Below are 16569 nucleotides of genomic sequence, written 5' to 3' on the forward strand. Positions count from 1 at the left end.
CATCAAGAGGAAACCCACGGAGTCCGAGTTCCCTGTAGGGACAGCGGCGAAACATGTGTCCAGCTTCCCCGTAATGATATCTCAACGGTTGGTTGTCGGGTGTTCGCCAGACATCGGTCCTTCGAAAGCCGCGACGGCGTACGTTTGGTCTGGAAGACCCACGGGTGGCCGGTGCGCGTACGTGGCTCGTATCGGCATCGAAGGCGGCAGGTAGCGGCTGGTGACCGCGGGGTAACTCAAGGTCCAGAGCGACAGAGTAGCTGCAACGGGAGCGGGCACGCCCAGCGCTTGTTGTACTTCTTCATGAATAATGTCAGAAACTGTTTCGACCTGAGGCTGTGGTAGAATCAGCAGGTATTCAGCCACCTCTTCCTCCGACTATCACCCGGATCGTATCACGCAACTATTCCGTCGAAAATTGTATGGCTTCACTTGCATTGGCGGCGATCATGGATACAGAAGTACGCTGATATTGCCGGGCACGCATGTCAAGTGCCTTTTCGATGGTGGCCGCTTCCCTGATGATTTCGCCTACTGTTGTTGGTGGACTTCGCACTATGCCGGAAAATAACTGCTCTTTGACACCCTTCATGAAAACCGCACCTTCTTAACTTCCGACATGGTCGGGTCTGCACTCCAAAAGAGTCCCTTCATCTCTTCGGTGTAGACCGTCATACTTTCATTCGAATGTTGTATTCGGCTATTTAAAAGAAGTTCAGCTTTTTTCCTTGCGAAATGTGCTGGTGAACGTACGCAAGAATTCCGCCTTGAATGTGTCCCATGTGCGGAGTCCGGCTTAGTGATTTTCAAGTCATTATCTCACAGAATCTTCCAACGCGAAGTAGACATGGCGCAGCTTGGAGTCGGCGTTCCAGGCGTTGAAGACAGCCACTCGGTCGAACTGCTCCAGCCAGCCTTCTGGGCCTCATGGGGCAGGCCGTGGAAACGTGGTGGATCTCGCTGCTGGTAGAGCAGGACCGGAGTTGTCGATACCGGCGGATTTATCGCGCTTACACCAATGTTCCTTGTTAGTTTGTGGTCAGAGAGAGAACCGCACTCGAGAGGAAGACCTTTCAGTCGGCGACTGCTCTGATGTACTGGGGTCTCTACCTGAAGGGTACGTCCTGGGCTTGTAGGGGGCGTCCGGCTCATGAAAGCCTTCCAGAAGCTCCACCAAATGTCGCGTAAACGAGACCTCTCACAGTTGCGCCCGGGACAGGCTCAGAGTCCAGAAACAGCGTTAGAGCTCAGTAACTAGCGCACTCCTTTTTATCGCACCTCTGCGCGCCTTCCTCGTCAGCGCATGTTACATTATCCCTATTATTTTGGCCTGAAAGGAATATTCACTGGTTTTAAAAAAATCTAAGGAGATTTTTCAAGAGAGGGCATTCACAAACTGCCTCAATGAATCGCTCCTTTAACCTACACTACCTGTGATAATTCGACTGATTAGGTCCACCGGCGAAAATTAAGAGAACCAAAACCAAACCTTTATCTCGCATCTTCACTCGTACGCCTTCACGGTCGTCCTTTCAATAGTCGCATGTATTCCACTCTCCTAAGTGACGCGTTTCTCGCGGTGCCGATGCATCAGCGATATATGATTTGCGGTGCCGATCATCTCAATCGCATGTAATCCCCTTCATCGCAGAATTTTGGTTGGGTGACCTACGCGACATTCAAATATACGCTATAGTTTTATCTGCTTTCCGAAGTTATAACGTCGCGCGATGCACGACGAATCGACTCATTTAGACCTGTATACGGGTGTGCTGGCGGAGACTGTTGAGAGTTCCTTGGATCAAATAAGTCAATATTGTCGACCATAAACCCTGACTGCTCATTGGAGGGTTCTAATTCTAAAGTTAAAGCTCAGCTACTTTGGTCATCTGATGAGAAGAGAGGAGTCGCTGGAGAAAGATTTGATGTTGGGAAAGGTTGAGGGTCGCCGGAGAAGGGGTAGGCAGTGAACGCGATGGCTAGATGGCATCCTCGAGGCGCTGCAGATGAAGTTATGTGATGTTAGCAAGATAGTAACAGACCGGAAAGTGTGGCGTGACATGGTCCATAGGGTCAGGAAGAGTCGGACACGACAGAACGACTGAACTGATGGTAGTCATGCCTCAGATGCAAAGGTCACGCACGAGATGCTGCTTCGTGTATTCATTAAATTGGATGATTCTCTCCGTTGAACTCACTAAAAACGTTACGCCGAAAATAATATAATGTTCGACTAGTATTTGCACCTATGCAGCTTATATGAACAACCCAAGGAAACTTCAGTCGTGACGTAGACACCGCGATATTTGTCACGATTGCTCGCCTCGCGCGACATTCTTACTTCTTGGATAACGAAATTTAAAAAGAAAGTATTTTTTTTTTTTACCAATCAATTTTGTTTCTCAAAGTCCATATTAACGGAGGATAAAACAAAAACTTCCCACGGAAGGTATGCAGCGAAAAAAAAAAAATGAAGAATGCATTTCGAAAAACAATTCAGCAAATATTCATCACAACAGTTTTTATTAGCATTTTTTACGACAAACTAGCAGTAACATATTTATTTTTTAAGTAACAAAAGCATTTTCTGCAGTCTTGCGCTGCTTCCTTTCTAGCGACAGGACTATAGAAAAATACTAAAGCACTACAGAGAAATACCAGCACTTCAAAAAACCTCTCGGTACCATAGGACGACAAGACAGTACAAATTTTTACTCTCGCGATCTGGGCCCTCAACGATTGTCTCGGTCAACATCAGCCTTTTTATGGGGACTAATGTGTTCATTGTGGATTTCCGCATATTCGCATTTTAAGAATTTGCGTCACATTTTAGCTGCCCAGGACAATACAGTGAAAATTCTTCCAATGGTTAAGTGCTTCGTAACACGAGTACCATAAGCTGTTACGAGTCCAGTAACCAAAAAGCCGTTTTGTCATAATATGCTCTTATGACTACAGCCCCAAGCTAAAGTTTAAATATTTTAGAAATAAAAGAAACCAACCTTTCCCTCGCTCTTACCTCATTCATAATTTCTTTCACCGTACTCTGAACTTGATCCCTCACCTGAAGGGGCCTAATGACTCTAGCCAAGAAGTAATGCGATTACGAAGGCGAACATTTCTCTTTCAGTCCCCACCTCGATCACTGAAGCAAGGAATTTCTATCGGCTCCTTGACTTTCTTTTTCAAGCAGCACCTGCCTCCCTATCGTTCATACCGTGCTGCTTCATGAGTAAGTACGCCACTGAATACCCAAAGATGACGGTAATGAGAGCGAGAAAATCAAAAGGCAGTCTGAGCTAGACCTTCGCGACTGTACTGTAGTGTATTGTGTCGTGCAGTGTAGTGTAGTGTAGTGTAGTGTAGTGTAGTGTAGTGTAGTGTAGTGTAGTGTAGTGTAGTGTAGTGTAGTGTAGTGTAGTGTAGTGTAGTGTAGTGTAGTGTAGTGTAGTGTAGTGTAGTGTAGTGTAGTGCAGTGTAGTGTAGTGTGGTGTGGTGTAGTGTAGTGTGGTGTAGTGTGTATATTGTATTGCTGTAGGTGCTGCGGGGTATTGTGTTGCATTTATTCCATTCTATTCTATCGTATACTCTACACTAATGTGTTTGTTGATTCATATGAAGTGCGTTTTCAAAAAAAAAAATAATAACGGAACTAAAGATGAGCATGAGGAATATACGAGAAGAGACTGTCCCGAAAGCGTCACATCGATAAATAACCGCCAGAAAGTGACTACAGTGCAATGGGCGGGCAGATCCCATAGTTGTTATAAAGGTGCGTCCTAAGCGCGTTTAAGCAGGAACTGTCTTTGCGGGATTCCTCAAATTCCACCGAATTATTATTTTTTGAACAATTTCAACTAGCTGCGCAAAATTGGCCAAAAGGCCACTGTCGTAAATTATAACGGTGTATATTCCACTGTGAACGTGTCATTTTCTTCATATCGTTCCTCATGAGCTATACGACTATACACGGCTGCAGTCAACCCTGCTGTCAGAAAGAATTACGCGCTCTAAGGCAAGGGGCCTCCATTGTTATTCAGCTTCTAAGAACATCCACCAATAAAGCGAAGTACCTCTGTGCAGCTGTGAGCATTCTTTAATTAAGTACGCGCTTGCTTTTCATATTGGGTAAGTACACAAATTTTATGGTTATGTACATGCTCTTAAATATATACAAACATGTAGTATCCCTATAAAAATATCTTGGGTTACAAATCTCTTTCTGGTACCTTAGGTTTGCTTTGGTCTAGGGGGTTTGACGTCCCAAAGCGACTGAGGCTATGATAGACGCCTAGTGGAGGGCTCTGGAAATTTCGAATCACACGGGGGTATTAACGTGCACTGACATCACACATCCCACTGGCGTCTAGCTTTTCGCCTTCATCAAAAAGCGGTCACCGCGGCCGGGACTCAATCCTGCGTCCTTAGGCACACTAGTCGAGCGGCATGGTTTGGTTTGGTTTGTGGGGTTTAACGGCCCAAAGCGACTCAGGCTATGAGAGACGCCGTAGTGGAGGACTCCGGAAATTTCCCTGGGATTCTTCGTGTACTGACATCGCACAGCACACGGGCGCCTTGCTTTACGCCTCCAACGAAAAGCAGCCGCCGAGGCCTGGATTCAATACCGCGTCCTGGGAACAGTAGTCGAGCGCCGTAACCACTGCACCGCCCCGGCGGGGCAGTCGAGCGGCATAACTACTGCACTACCACGGCGGGGCGGTACTTCTTTAGGGTCGCATTTTGCATCCCCAGGACGGTATACCAGCCGCACCAGAAAGCACTAAGCTAAGCCACACCAGTGCTGATGCCAACCGACTGGGTCACGTCAGGGAATACAAGATAAGGTCTATACCAGATCACATAACAGCGTCTCACATAAGAACCCGCGTCTGACACCCCATTCTGGTGAGACAGCCAGGCACGATATCACACCAGAAAACGCCGCAACACCGACACACAAGAACACGCGTGTGAACTTCCGTTCGAGTGGGAACAGCACACAGGGGGCTAGTGCTTTCTTTTCCTCTGAGTTACAAAACACCAATTTCTTACATTTCGGCAGCACTCATAAAATCTTTTATGTTTTCTTTTCAATCACACACGTTAGCTAGCACACTTTCGAGGTTATGACGTTTTATGATCCTTAACAATTTGGACGGTAAACTTGCAAGAAGCACTTTACGTTCCACTACCAAAAGAAGAATCTGAAATTCTGTACTTGCAGCCCATGCATTTCGCAAAAATAACATGAATTGTCTCTAGAAAAAAGGACTTCAGAAATACACGCCAAACAATACCTTCATGCTCGAGGAATTTCAGCCATGTTCGTAAAAACCGTGAGTTTAGGACCCAATAAAATTTTATTTTCCATCCCATGTTGTTTCCGCAACCAAACGTCGCAGTGCTCCTAAATTAGTAAAATGTTTCCCCGTGCTGTATATGGATAACATTACAGCCACAGCAGCATTTCTTATGCTCATCGTAAAACTTCGCGACGCCCAACTTCATGTCGTCATCATCATCATCATCAGCCGGACTATACCCACTGCAGGGCGAAGGCCTCTCCCATATTTCTCCATTTAACCCACTCCTTTCTCCACTTAACTTCATGTCATGAATTTTTTTTAATAGCTTCTTTTTCGACGCACCGAATGGCCTTGTCATTCTCACTACCAGCGATTTAAGTGCACCCGGAATCATTGACTTCGCAAAAACAGTTCTACACGCTTCGAGAAAAAAGTGCAAAATGTCGAAAGTCTAATCACTGACAATCCGCCAAAAAGGGGTAAATGAAGAGGTAAAGGGGTAATCGGTGAAGAGGTAGGAGATTTGAAGGGCAGAGATCTTTGTTGTTGTTGTTGTTGTTGTTGTTGTTGTTGTTGTTGTTGTTGTTGTTGTTGTTGTTGTTGTTGTTGTTGTTGTTGTTGTTGTTCACTTCATATACAGTCTGCCATATCTACAGGTTGGTTAGAGAGGAACCGGTCAATAGCGAATAACAAAATATAACTAGAGGTTCATTACGTGCCCATTAGGCTCACTACGAATCGACCTCATAACGACCACCACAACGCGAAAGCAGCTCTTCGAAGCGTTCTTTTATCTCAATATAACGTTATACAATTGGTTACTACAGTTTGCTTACATTCAAAATGGAAAAAGAAAAAAAAAAAAACACTGACCGGCGAAAAGGCATGGATCAAACAGAGCCCGATATGCTGTGCGATGTCAGCGCACGTTAAAGATCCCCAGGTGGTCGAAATTACTCCGTAGCCCTCCACTACGGCTCCCCTTTCTCTCTTTCCACTTTCACTTCCACCCTCACCCCATTCCTTACGGCGCGGTTTAGGTGTCCACGGAGCAAGTGCGACAGATACTGCGCCTTTCCCTTCCTGTGAACCAACCAACCAACCAACCAATCGCTGATTTTTCGTTAATCATAAGAGATGCGGTTCGGACGTCACACAATGTCAAGGTTGCCACATGGCTAGCATTACACGCATCGTCAAAAACAAGTTGCGCTGAGAACTGCGCTAGTTTTACTGCATTCAGATTTAAATCAATGGATGAACCTGTGTGGACGATGACGAAGCAAAGTGACACGACAAAAACGTTGGCTCTAAGCTTGGTCCTACGTTATTCATCTCTCCCTGTCTCGCTGCGCCAGTGTCACCCTTCTTAAACGTTCTTGGAGCTCGGACAATCTTCGAGAAATAAAAAAATAACGGCGATTTCATCTCAGCTCAAGTGGTGATGACGATCGAAGAGGCAGAAGAAAATAAAGATAGATATAATGGCACTTACCAATTTTTCCTATGCAGCGATCGACGAAGGGGAGTCTAGTGGATCAGCATGAACTCTGTAAATGTAAGCAAAGCCCGCGAACAAGGTTTCTCAAGTCACTGCGGAAGCAAGCAGCCCGGCAGCTCCCCTACGGTTCAGGTATTCGCCGTGGGATGGCGCTACGTGGCGCACCGGAGCGCAAAATTCGAAGGGCGCGAAATTCGAGGCTATATATTCCCTCAACGAGCCGCACACTTCCTCTCAAGCGGCTTGAATCCCCCTCAGCTCGAAGTCGGATCCTAAAAAAGTACCGGAGCGTTTAGACACCCCAATGTAGACATCGTGGTATCCCCATGCCGTTCGCACATAACGCTGCTTGTGGATGAACGCTCATGACCAGATTTTCGAGTGTCACCCGTCACTTCATTCCTCCTCCCTTGGCTTGAGAGAACGAAGGGAGTAACGAATTCCCACTGCAAGTATGAAAAATTCCTGCAAAATTGCTCAGAAGCTTTGTCGTATTGACGGAGAGACCGACAGCTGACTGTAAAAAGTGATTGCTCTTGAAAAGTGAAGATTGCTCTTATATAGAGACTTGACAACTTACGAATTATTTTCAAAACTATTAGAGAAACGTCTATGCACTCTCTGCAGGTGGGTTTTACAGCAAGGCGGATATTATGTGCGTGATGAGATTGTGATGAGGCAATTAGATGCCTATAAAATCAACTAATAAAGTCGCTTCACGTTTCGGGGCAATATTATATAACGAAATCAAACTTAAGCAATGTTTCTCAATTTTCCTAACCGACATTGGGGTTCGATATATCGAACGTTAAAAATACGTATATCGAAGCTCGTTGAGTTCGTTTTGACGCATTGTACGTTCGAAAAATGGCCTTTACCGCAGCACTTATGGATCAGATGCAAACGTCGTTTGTATTTAATTATGTAGAAGAAACTGACATAGTTTTGGCGATATTACACCCCGCTTAGCGGCGTCGTTATGCATAATGCGGAAAAGCAAACTAAACCAGCTTTCAATGCTCATTTATGGCATTCCATATTTAAAACTGCACTAAAGATTGAGTAAACATAAAAAAAAAACATGGCTCAACTTCGATTTTGAAGGCTTGCAATTTTGTAATAGAATATTGCCACTCAGAATCAATAATTAAAAAGCTGAAAAGTTGCTTTACCTAAATAATAATTTGGTCATGAAGCTCTATTACGTACATATGTATACCGCTTGCTGCAAATCCAACCTCACAGACCACGTATATACCTCTCTTTGTTTTTGAAACATCAGTTTGTAAACAGTTACAAAAAATCAACCAGTTTAGTGCGTTCAGCGGCGCAGAAAAACAAAATGGCCTTGTGCCATACTCGCCGCCATTTTCTACTGTATGACACAGTTAATAGTAAGCTTCTGCTCTTTTCCACAAGGTCACCCACGATTAAGCATCTCTTCAGGAATTAAGGCTCCAAGATTGTACAAATTGAGAGCTCTCTTTCACCGTCGAAATGCTTTCGTAGCATTCCATGTTGGGAGATTACTTACTCTATGAAAAAAAAAAAAAAAAAAAAAAACAGCCATTGAAATGTACATATTGAGAAAAAGTTGTCGCGCTATACCTCCCGCCCACCTCCCCCAGAACTTCACGCATGACTGCTTTGGGTCCTCTTAAATTACAATGGTCTCAGCTGGCACAATGCTATCAGGTGATCACAGCGCTGTCTTGTTTGCAATCATGTGATCACGGACGTCATTTGATTGAACGCCGAATATGAGGCATTCATAAGTGCAGACATTGTCACTATATCACTGATAAGCATGTATGTTTTGACGAAGCCGACCAGAAGTCTTCAATTTCGCCTCTTACGAAGCTTAATTCCCACAAAAATCGAACATCAAAAAAGAAGAGCAATGGAATGCAGTGCAGTTAACTATATATAGGCAATACCCGCTTGTTACACATGCGAGCAGAGAAATGAAAATAGCGAAATAAAGGAGAGAAATGGAATAAAAAAACGCCCACAAGGGGGTCGTTGTCGCTCTTACTATATGGGAACGCAGGACGCACACAGAGACCTGTGGTCAGCTCAAGTCTTTGGCTAAGTGTGTGAAGAGCTTGTGGCTAACTTTCTGCTCAGACGAAGGTTGGGAGCCCTAAGAGTGCCTCCATTCGGATGTAAGCTTCAGCTTGTTACGACAGGGGCGGTGGCCAGACGAAGTACTCGGGGAATATGTATATAGCGGAGAAAAAGCTGCATTGCGCTGTCAGTATACCTAGCTGTCCAGCTGACGAGATGGCTAATCCCCACGATAGGGCCTCTAAGATACAATAACCGGTTTACGAAGCAAACTCTCGCTCACCGTACTAAAGTTACTAAATTCAATCAACTATAGCCACGAAATAACCAATTACTGATTCCGATGGGCTGAATTCTGGAGAGGCAGCTATACTTCATCGGTTTCAGCGTATGTGCTAAGAGAATAAATAGACCCGGTGCTTCAGTATTCGGCTTCATCGCATAATGACGCCATTTTGTTTCGCACGATAACTTTTGCGGCGCTGCAGCATCGACAAGAAAGGCTGAATTTTCTATCGAAAACGCTATGATGAACTTTTAACCGAGCTGGCAAGCAGAAAACTCCAATTCCTGGCAGAAATATATCGGCTTCGTGTTCATACTGGAGGGTTATGCAAACCTTGGGAAACAAAATGGCGTATTCCAAGAGAGAGAACGGCTGCCATCACTCTGCAGTTCCCTTAGTTTATGCGGTTCCTTCTATTGTGTTCCCTGTCGAGTTTGTTTCTTCACAAACGTTGACTAGCCCACCAGTCTGCTGCTCACCGTAAATTATTGCTGCAAGAAAAACAAGCGGAGTGGGAAACGATACTTGCACACAGCATCTACAACATTCCACGTCCAACTGAAAAGCAAGCAAGTGCCGTTCGCAAGTGACGCGAGGAGGTCCTTTGCTTTTCTATTGCGAGGTGTCACGTTCCGACTAAATGCTCGGCGCTTTATCGGAGTGACAATGACGCGGCTAAAAGCGTGCGCCCCCCCCCCCCCCCCCAAAAAAAAAAAGGCTTTCCTTAGACGTTTGCATCGCGGACTTCGGGCTGCAAGCGTAGAAACAGCAGCTGCGAATCTCTAATCGCTAATTGTTATGAGCGGAGACGAGGAGTGGGGGTGGCCGAGAAATAAATGCGTTTGACTGACAGGGAAGCAATATGAAAGTAAACGCCTGACACACAGACTTCGTCAGCAGCGCAGATCTAGACCTTGTCCAAAAGAGGCGTGCTGTATGCATGGAATGGTCGAGCTGGACGAGTTCTTAGCATAAGCTTCCGAGAAGAAAAAGAAATAGTAGGTACAAACGCGCAGCACTTGAAATAATCGCTCAGAAATGCATTCTCATGAATTGCTCATACAAATCCTCGTATTGTACTGAAGGTGTACATTGATGCTCTTCGTTTATACTACTCTTCAAACTGTTCTACTTTTTCTAAGCTTGCATATACTATATGAATAGCCCGTCTTCATACGCACGTGAACGTACGTCACACGAGTGTTGTGCTATGCGTGATCATGCATGCGATTTATGCTAATGACGACACGGGCACTATTACAGATATAGAACTGATCAAGCAGCTATAACTTTGAAAACGCAGCCTGCTTCCTATGAAACGAACTCGGAAGGGACCCAGAAAACCCTCCGAATGGCGCAGGATACGAAGTAAGGGAAGCCTCTTAGTAATGTACTATACATGATGACGAGACGAAAGCGACATTTCGAATAAACCGGAAGTTACGATTAAGCGAGTTCGCACTAACGCGAAATTCAGAGCATGCGTACATTTCCCTTTTATTCCCGCCATAAATCGCAGCTCAAAATCAAACCTAGCGAAATCAATGTAAAGGAAGAAGCAGAAATGATCAGGGTAACATAGGAAAAAAAAAAGACGCACAGAGCGAGTGCGGTACTCTCGAGCGTTTTAGAAAGCCGAAGGAAGCGAAGAAAATTGGAACACGGGAGAAAGGAAGGGGGTGGCGTCGTCGTCTCCCGGTTGGAGGAAAATGCGCAGGAATCCGCCCCCGCCCCGAATTCTTCCAAAAGTGCGACGGCACTGGTTCGCAAGGAGATCACGGCGGAGGGAAATAGAAGTAGAAAAAGAAAAAAAAAAAAAAAAGAAGAGTAAACGCGGAGAGAACAGCGGACGAAGCTGCCGCGGCGAAACTAAAAACTAGAGCGCTCGCGAAGCACGGCGCCTGGACTTAAATCCCGCCTCCCGTCCGAGCAAGAAACGCCCCGCTCTGGCGGTTCGCGGTGCCTCGCGAAAACTAGAAACCGGAGAAAAACACCCGTTTTCCGCAGCGCGCCGACGAAAAACGGAGAGCGCTCTTTTTATTATTATTATTTTTTCCTTCGTACGTCGCTCTCTTACCCCCTCGCTAAGGCAGCGAAGCGCCGCTCCAGCGTCGCCCGGAATTCTCCGCGCGCACTGAGGGAGCGCGGCGCGCGCGGAGCAAGAAACTCGGCGCTCGCGACGCCCGTGACGTCACGAAACGCGGCCAGCGTCGTCGGCACCGTAGCGCACTCGACGCATGCGTCGTAGCTCCGAGACGGCGGCGACGGACAGCTGCCCCCGCGCCAAACCCCGCCTTTGCTGCTTCCCCCAGAGCCGGCCCTCCCGGGGCGACCGCCCCCCCTTCACCTGAGAACACCCCCCTCCCCCCACTCCAGTCATAGCTATTTCACTTTGCCGTTCCGTCTCCCCCTTTAGCCCTCGCCTCCTCTCTCGACCACGACGCCACGCTACGCGCGCGCCGCAGCAGCAACCGGCGCCGGAGGTGGTGGCGGCGGCGTTTTTCGCCAAGAGCCACGTGGTCCCGTATTTATAACGTCACCTCCTCACCCGCGAGGAGGGAGAAAAATTTTTCCGCAAAGCCGTCGCGTGCGCGTTTTAATATCGCGAGCTCGTGCAGCCAGCGACGACGACGAGCAAGCCGCCGCCGCCGCAACCGCTCTCGGCGTTCGCTCTCAAGCGCCGGCGTTTTCGACGGCCCCAGACGTTTAGCGCAGCGCCGCGTGCTACGACACCACCGACGCCGGTTCCGCGCGCGCGCTCCCGTGCTCTGCATGACGGCATCGACGACGCTGCTCCTCCGCTTGTGTGCCCGTAACGATTGTTATCGTGACGGACTTGGATTTTCATCGCGGAACCGAGCAGTCCGTTATTGTCGCAGTCCTGCCTCCACGGCTGCCTCAACGGTCACTTCGCCTAGCGCTGCCACCTTCATGACAGGCGCACCGCACCAACTACGCCTCCACCGCGTCGCCGGCACCTTGTAGACTGACGCCGTCGGAGCAACCGTCTCCGGAAAAAAAGCCTCATTTCCTCCTCCACATCCTCCTCTCAAAGCCCACCGTGATTCGACAAGAAGCAATCGGACTTGGCGGTCCGTTTACTCTCCTGCTCGTCGTGAAGGTCCGTCGTTCGTGTCACACGGGGCAAGGGGAGAGGGCGAGAAGGAATACAGCTGTGTCCGAAACGTCTTCACCACGCACACCCCTTCGACCGAAGGCCTGGGCTGTTTGTGTGCGGCAACACTTCGCTCTTCCGCAGCAGCCTTCCAGGACTTCTCTCTCAGTGGACCCCGGACCATAGGGGGAGAGGACGAGGCGTTCTCTTGGAGCTCCGCCGCCGCCCTACAATGATCGGAGGAGGGGAAACAGCGACGGAAGCGTGATTTGCGAGCGCCGTTCGCTCCCTCCACCGACACCAGAAGCAGGAGCTGCAGAGCTGTAGCTCGATATATACCGTGTACAAACACACACAAACGCACGCACAAGGACCGTCGGTCGCCACGCCGTCCGGTGCGTTGCGTCCTTTGTGATTCCGGCGGGGAGGAAAGAGTGCGCGTGCTGAGCGGAGAGTGCTATCCTCTTCGCCTCCGGGAGTGTTAGTGGTTGTATGTACCTTGCGTTTGTCGCTAGCGTGTGCTTGTGTGTTGTGAGGGTCGCAGTAGTATACGTGACACAGTGTGCCGCACGTGTTTAGACCCTCTTGTTGTACGCCGTCCCCTGTATATACACACCAACATCGCACTTCTCTCCCCTGTCTAGCAAAATAGCAGTGATCTTTTTTCCTTTATTCTTTCGCCGTTGTTGCCACCGAGAGTACTCGCACCCCCTCGCCACCAGTCTCTTCATCCAAGCACCTGTGTCTGTAACAACGTCTTGCATAGCCCTCGACAAGCACTCATCTGCTGATTATGCGCCAGTCCCGGAATCCTGCGTCTACGTGATTAGTGGATTCGTATCCTGTGTGTTATATTCGTTGTTGGTCTCGCACTTTCGCTATTTACGTGTCCGCTCGGGAAAGTGACGTAACGTGCACGTAGGACGAGCTGTCACTTAAAGCGAATGTGGAACGCTGTAAAACTGGACAGGCACTTAAATCAGCTTTCACCCAGTACGCGAGCTTCGGAGAGCATCAAGTGGAACGTGTTCGCTCGCTGTCTGGATTATTACGGAACTTCTTCGATGTCAGTGGGTGTTCGCCTAACCCTTCGCTTCTGTCGTGCGACGTACTTATTGTGAATTTCAAACGCCTGCTTTTTTCTTTTTGTCTCTTTCGACGATGGCCATAGAACTGCTCAGCGGAGCTGGATTAGTGAAGCGGTAGTGTTGACACGTGGTATACAGCCGCTCGCTTAACCCGGTCGTAATAACCGGCCATCTATAGAAGGACTTGGAATTTCCGCCCTTCGGGACTTCACCGACGTACCAGCAGCCATCAAGTCGGTGCAGCGTCGACTTCACGTGAGTGTCACTGCGTGAAATCATTTATACCCTGAGCGCTGCTTGTCTGTGCTATGCATATATTGTGACTTCTTCCGCATATGTATTCATTTCCGTATGAAGGCTGATTTCTATATGGACCAGATGGATTCAAGAGGCGGAGGACAGGTGTGTTCTGCGTAAAAGGACTAGCGAATTGTGCGTCGCCTTCTATAAAGATTCACAGAGCGCCCGTAATTCTCTCCGTATAGATCCATTCCTTTACCGGTGAAAAATTATGGTGCTGCGGCATCAACGAAACAAAAACAAGTTTACAGCATATAGTGACGCTTATACACGCCGGCCATCTTTTGAGGCGTAACAGTGTTTTGAAATGGATTAACGCCTTTATTTGGCTTTGAATAGACAAAACATCAATTCAACATTCTAAATATATAAGCATGTACGCGATACCTGCATCGTGTGCGTCTCCAATCTGGCATTTCAGCCTTCAGACCCAAACTCATCCTCTCCATCAAATGTTCGCTTGCAATGAATATATCACTGCATGCATCTCGAAGTTGTATCCACGTGTTTGACCATGAGGTAACGATTGTTCCCAGAAGCAAGAGTTCTCGCCACGCGTGGCGTGCAGCTTCACTGAAGTTCAATAAGAGGGAGTTTAGGGTCAGTTTGTCCTACATTTTTTACGGAGGGGAAAGGAACAAGGATGACAAGACGATAGGCGAGATGTGGACGGGACGATTGAGCGGCCGTCTGCTCAAACCGTCCACATCTCGTCTATATATCGTCCTCTCAGAACAAGATTCGTTGAAGGCGGCGACCAATTGGGAAGCAGGGAGGCGATAGCTAATCGCGGTCAGCTTCAGCAACCGTACGCAGTCTTTGGAGTGCAGGTAGCCATTTGGCCCGGCCATCCTCGGATGTATACGTCTGTGTATGCACTGCATACCCAAATAGAAGTTCGTACGATCGATGTGAGATGTCCCGCACTTGTCATGTGATACACTTGTGACATCGACAAGGCGGACTGGCTGTTCGTCCCTTCAACCTTCCATGTCAGTAATGTTCTTTCGCTGTGTAACCAAATTATCTAGGTGTCGGTTTCGCTTACTGCAAATGCGCTGCAATTGTCTGAAGCTTCGATTTGAGGATTTGAAACCCTTCATGATAAGTCGTGTAGAATCATACCAAGCTTGACAGCCATGAGATATACGTATTTTAAACGCACGCCCCCGAGTTTTGTCCGGTAGATTTAGTACATTGATCCGGTGAGGGTATACCTGTTTTTGATTGCTCGCTCGCAAGTACAGCTACCCTTAAAACATCTAAGGCCCTCGTATTTGTTTCTTGAACAGCCCTTTATGAAATGAATAAATGAAAAATGTATCATTGAGGCTTTGAAAGCAGCGTACAGCCGCACGATGCGCTGATACGGACACCCAAGGAGATGAAATAATTTACGATTTGAATGGGTGCCAGTTTTCACTTCACCATCTTTGGCACGTTCGTTACAGAAAATTGAAAATTTGATCCTCCACTCCCATTGAACGACTTTACCGCTGTGAGCGGTGACTACTTGAGGGGTGTTGCCCGGCTGTGCTCGGCGCGATAAGCCTCGATTCTACATCACTCTGGGGTAGCGTAAACGGGCGCCTACCTGTATGCAGGTATGCACACATCATGTGTGCAACATGCATGCACACATGCACACTACATGTTGCACACATGATGCCCCCCCCCCCCCTTTCCTAAACTCCCGCGCATATTTGCCGGCATAAAATCTCCATTTATGAGACCTATATAATAGTAAGAATTTAAACATGAATGCATAATTGGAAGCTAAATATAAATGGCACTATAAACATCAAAACCATTGAAAAAGGTAAGACGAGGTGTGGCCAAATCTGTCGGCACCTCGTCAAGGAAGAGCAAAAATATGCATAATTAAGGAAACAGTCGAAACCGTCAATGCAGAGAAACAACACAGCACGTGGAGTATATATAGGCGCCAGCAATTCATATGCGACTGGCGCAACTTTATGAAATGCGACAGTACACTCTTAATCTAGTTCCACATAGGTTCCAGTTATAAGTGGAACTTTAAAAAAATGTTCCGCTTATAAGTGGGACATTTTTTTTTTTTAAATTTCCACTTAGTATGTGGAACCAGATTAAGAGTGTAGTAAACAGATTTAATTGGTTTGCATCGCCTATCGTTTCCTAATATTTATTGATGCACTGTAAAATTTGAACCCCTACGAGTTAGGTTGGATGCAGCGATTTCAGGCTCCTTGAAGAAAAGCACAGTAGTTCCTTGGCTGTATAGTCTAAAGTACGCGCGCATATAAGCATACACCCCAAATAGTTTGCGCCCTGCCTTGGTGGTGCAGGGGTTACGGCGCTCGACTACTGTGCTCTAAGAAGCGGGATCGAATCCCGGCCGCGACGGCCGCTTTTCGATGGAGGCAGAAAGCAAGGCGCCCGTGTGATCTGCGATGTCAGTGCACGTTAAAAAACGCCACGTGGTCGAAATGTCCGGAGCCCTCCACTACGGCGTCTCTCATAGCCTGAGTCGCTTTGGGATGTTAAAGCCCACATACCAACCATCAAATAGTTTGAAAGAGGAGAGTGTTGCTGTATAGAATGTTTTGCATACATTATTAAATACGTGGATTTTGCAGCAGAAGTCTACGGGACGCTTGATCCTCGGAAAACTAAATCATTCCAGCTGTGCACCTCAATTCAGTCGCGGGATATTGCTACTAGAGAGCGTGCACGTCCCCTCAAGCTTGCTCCATTTCAGGCGACTGATCATGCGAAAGCGCCAAAATAATGCTTTTTTTTTCCTACACTCGCTCACCGCAAACTTTTGCTCCCAGTAAATAGTACGTTATTTTATTTATTTATTTAATCATACTGCAGGCCAATATGTTGGCCCAAGCAGGAGGGGCAATACTACAAAAATATTG

The 16569-nt window shown here is 47.3% G+C and overlaps 1 protein-coding gene across 2 annotated transcripts in view; it reads right to left on the minus strand.

The window, feature by feature from the left end:
* The window catches only part of LOC146181784 (uncharacterized), a 397304-nt gene that overhangs the window by 182470 nt on the left and 198265 nt on the right, over positions 1–16569 (minus strand). The window contains exon 1 of one of the 2 annotated variants that reach the window (XM_084576790.1): positions 6802–6859. The exons of the other annotated variant lie outside the window; for it this stretch is intronic. The gene's annotated coding sequence lies outside the window, so the exon portion shown is untranslated. Of the gene's footprint in view, positions 1–6801; positions 6860–16569 lie in introns of those variants that run through there. 2 annotated transcript variants of the gene reach the window in all.

The sequence above is a fragment of the Amblyomma maculatum genome, chromosome 8 (genome assembly GCF_055883805.1).
Source record: "Amblyomma maculatum isolate TAMU_Amacu chromosome 8, ASM5588380v1, whole genome shotgun sequence".
NCBI lineage: Eukaryota > Metazoa > Arthropoda > Arachnida > Ixodida > Ixodidae > Amblyomma > Amblyomma maculatum.